This window comes from Plecotus auritus (assembly GCF_963455305.1).
Source record: "Plecotus auritus genome assembly, chromosome: 2".
Classification (NCBI taxonomy): Eukaryota; Metazoa; Chordata; class Mammalia; order Chiroptera; family Vespertilionidae; genus Plecotus; species Plecotus auritus.
The window spans coordinates 80,886,935-80,891,423 of NC_137771.1; positions in this window are offsets into that span (position 1 = coordinate 80,886,935).

Below are 4,489 nucleotides of genomic sequence, written 5' to 3' on the forward strand. Positions count from 1 at the left end.
TCTTGGAGTTGTCTGATCTTAACCTTTATGTCCAAGCAGCTGCTTTCAGTTTTTGTAGTGCAATAACATTTTAATATGCAGAGGCCTGGCAACAGGTGGTGGAATGGATGGACAGATACCTGAGTTATTGGGCCACAGTCAGTGCACCAGCAACTCCAAGTACATCTAAGGGCTGCAGTTCGCCCTCACAGGTTATGATGGATTCACACCACAACTCTTGTGTCTGAGAACTATGCTCTGTCTAGGGACGTTACACATCTGCAGAAGGCCTTGCCCACAAAGAAACCTTGGAGCATGCAGCTAGAAATCAAATTGGCTTTATTCCTAGGATCCAACCACATTGATCTTCTTACTAAAACCCATGGAATCCTTCCAAGCTAAGTACCTGAGGCTTCACTGCACCCAGTCATTTGCAAGGTCAAAAATGGAGGCATCAACAATAATGAGAGGCAAAGACCCCGCCTGCTGTGTTGCAGGCCTTCTCGGCCATGCTCTCCAGGTTTATTCTGTACTCATCTTCCCAGTTACCCTAAAAGGTAAGTACAACTATCCTTACTTTTCAGATGAAGAAGCTAAGCTCAGAGAGGTTACTTTCCACTAGGCCAGTGGTCGGCAAACCGTGGGTCGTGAGCCACCTGCGGCTCGTGAGCCGCGGTTTGCCGCTCTGTTGACTAATGAGTTTGCCGACCACTGTCATATACTACCCTTTACCTCTTTGCACACAATATGCCACAATTGCCTAATCCTCACAGCTTCCAACTACACGGTAACATTTAGTCTAGTCCAGTAGTCGGCAAACTCATTAGTCAACAGCGCGGCAAACCGCGGCTCATGAGCCGCATGTGGCTCGCGAGCCGCGGTTTGCCAACCACTGCTAGGCTACAGGCCTAGTTAGGGGCAGAATCCTGAATCAAACCAGAGACTGCATTTTTGTTTATTTATTTTTAAAACATATTTGTATTTATTTCAGAGAGGGTGGGAGAAGCAGAGAGAGATAGAAACATCAATGATGAGAGAGAATCATTGATCAGCTGTCTCCTGCATGCTCCTACTGGGGACTGAGCCCACAACACAGGCATGAACCATGACCTCTTGCTTCATAGGTCGACACTCAAGCAGTGAGCCACACCAGCCAGGCCAGACACTGCCTTTTTAAATCTATATTTTTTTGGGGGGAGGGGAGAGCTTAGCTTGCTGCACATTCATAACCGGTATGTATGGGCTCATATTTGTTGCTCTGTATTTCATTAAAAGAAATGGGGGGAAACTTTCGAAAATATGTTTATCACAAAATAAAAATAAAAAAAATCTTACCAATCATATACAACTGTGTGTTGTTTTCTGAATTCAGATAAGGGTTTTAAATGCTTTCTTTTTTATTTTCCTTTTTTTAAAAAAAAAAATTATTAAAAATGTCTCTGATGAGAAGATTTCTGGGGACCAAGTTGAAAATGGGAGAGGAAATGCCAAAAAACTGTCATAGGGGAGTGACACTGGAGACGGCAGAATGCATGGTGCTTTCCTTTCAGAGGACTGAGGTAAGCTCACACAGAAAACTGGTATTTTGAGTCGTGGAGAGCAAAAAAGAAGCTTCTACTTTCCATGTCAACGGAGACTCAAGGGAGGCAGCAGAAGGTGTCAATGAGGCAGTTGCAGGCTCTACAGATGAGAGGTTGGTCCACTGACAAACCCTTAGAGCTTTCTGGATCCTTCTTCCCACACCTGCCTCCTCACCTAAAGCAGGAAATTTGGCGGTTGTTAAGGCATCATTGTCAAAACTCTTTTCTCCTCAATATTTTACACGTTTACAATATCTAAGAGATGTTTAGCAGAGAGGGGGCTCCTGGTCCGATCCATTTAGAAAACCATGCCCTTTGTGTTCCCCACTAGGATGTTCACAATGAGAATTAGCATTTTTTTAAAAAAATATATATATATTTTATTGATTTTTTACAGAGAGGAAGGAAGAGGGATAGAGAGTTAGAAACATCGATGAGAGAGAAACATCGATCAGCTGCCTCCTGCACACCCCCCACCGGGGATGTGCCCGCAACCAAGTTACGTGCCCTTGACCGGAATCGAACCTGGGACCCTTCAGTCCGCAGGCCGACGCTCTATCCACTGAGCCAAACCGGTTTTGGCGAGAATTAGCATTTTGATGACTCTGAGGAGACCTAACAGATTCACCTTTCAACTTTATTTAATACAGTATTTTGCAATTTTTAAAAATTTATAAATTCTCTCTTTAAAATGTAATCTTCCCCAGAACAGAGTATGTTCAAGGAAAATGTGGTTTTATGGAAAGTTTGTGGAATTTTCCTTTCTCCCACTGGTACAAGGCTCCTGGGACCAACTGGAGCCACTGCCCCTTTGCCATCATGGGCTCCACATAGAGCTTTTCATTGGGAGCCAGAAGACCTGAGGCGCCTTTATAAAGGAGAGAAAGTTCATCTGAAAGTTTTCTGAATCACTATTGAAGAAGGATCTTTGTTTGACTGATTATTGTTCTATACCTGTTTTACTTTTATATAATCAAAAGAGAAAGGAAATGTTTCAGAGCATTTCTATTAATTTCATAGGGTAGTGTTATGTAAAAACAAAACAAAAAAACAGTAATGACAGGATGGCATATAAATCTCATTTCTCTTATCCTGTAGAAAAAAATGTATCTGCAGAAAAACAGCTGTGAGGCCACAGAAGATTGCATGGGCCCTGAACCTCATTAACTATAAATAGTTACCTGGTGAAGATTACCAGATTTTTAAATACTATAACCTCGATGCATAAATCATTCTAAGTAGAGATTGTTCTATCACCTCAAACATTTTAGGTGATCGGGTCCATCACATTTTACATATTTTCAGATGTGTTTCTTATATCTCTGACACTAAGAATGAGGCACTAGAAATTAGTTTCATTGTGTTTAACTAAATTTAAGAAATAAGAAAATCAAAGAATCAGAAGCCCTGTAACCACAGTTGTCATTTCATCCAAGCTACTTGAAAAACATAATGCCCTTCATGCTGATAGGACAAAGAGTTTTACTCTCCAGCAATAGTCTTTGAACTTTGGATAAATATTAATCTATATTGACAAGTAAAAGAATTATAACTCTGGTTTCTCATCATTGTTCACACCATAGTCTTAATTGAAATATCAATGTCAAAAGTAGCAGTACCCTAATACTCTGACTTAAAATTGGACTAGAACAACTAAAATGCTGTAGGGTGAAAACATTTTACATGATAGGGCATCATGCAAGCCAAATAATTAAAATTTCTTAAGAAGTAAAATGGTCTGTTATAATTTGTCCTATATATTTCAACTTAGAAAAATTAAATTATCCCTTTCCTATCAAATGAAAGAGTAGTTCTAACATGCAAGTATTTTTCATTGGTCACTTGGTATTCTATCCATCAGGCATGAACTAGATTCGGTTTCTGAGAATTACTAGTCATTGCCTGCCACATAATGTAATATCACTTATGAATAAAAACCCAAATATTGTCCTTGATTAGTTCTAGGTATTTATGAATTTTTACCATATAATTGGTATAATAATTTTAGCATTTATTTTACAAAAACAAAATAACAGTTGTTATTCAATAATAATTAATAAATGCTTACGATGAACTGAGTTTCCCTCACTAGATTTTCTTTCTTTCTTTCTTTCTTTCTTTCTTTCTTTCTTTCTTTCTTTCTTTCTTTCTTTCTTTCTTCCTTGACATAAAGGACCATCTTTATATTTCCCATAGAGTCTAGAACAATGTCTTGCATATAGTAGCAAGTATATATAAAATAAATTGTCCCCTCAACCAGGAGGTCATCTGGGAGTTCGACCAGGGGGCAGAGCCAGCCAGGGGAAGGGAGGGAGGCCCTGGCCGACAGCTGGCAGCCACTAGAGACCCTACCAGTGCACGAATTTCATGCACTGGGCCTCTAATATATATATATATATATATATATATATATATATATATATATGCCAAAAATGAATGGGAAGGATGCTACAAACTGGTTCCCCATAAGACTTCAGATGAAAGGTCCTGAGTCAGCCTGACATCCAAACCTCCCTAGCATTATGCAACAAAGCACCAGAATCAACAAAGGGTTATAATCACCTATTAATTTTTCTGCCATTATACTAGTAAAGTAAATTTAGATAATAGAAATACTAGTGGAAACAAAATTCTTCTGAGGCAGCCAATAACTGCAAAAAAAAAAAAAAGATGACTTTATCTTGGAACAGGTTTTGTTACCCACATGACAAATATGACCTTACATAAATCATCTCCTCCCATCTGTGGTCAATATAACTCAACTTCAAAATCCAGGCAACTCTGCCAAACTCTTTATTAGTCTCACAATGGTATGATGGAGAGCTGTGTCCTGGTAATCAACTTGAATTAGGCTTTGTAGGAATCAAATGATGAAATGTTTCTAACAATAGATTTTTTTTAATCTCATTTCTGAAACTATGATCACTCTG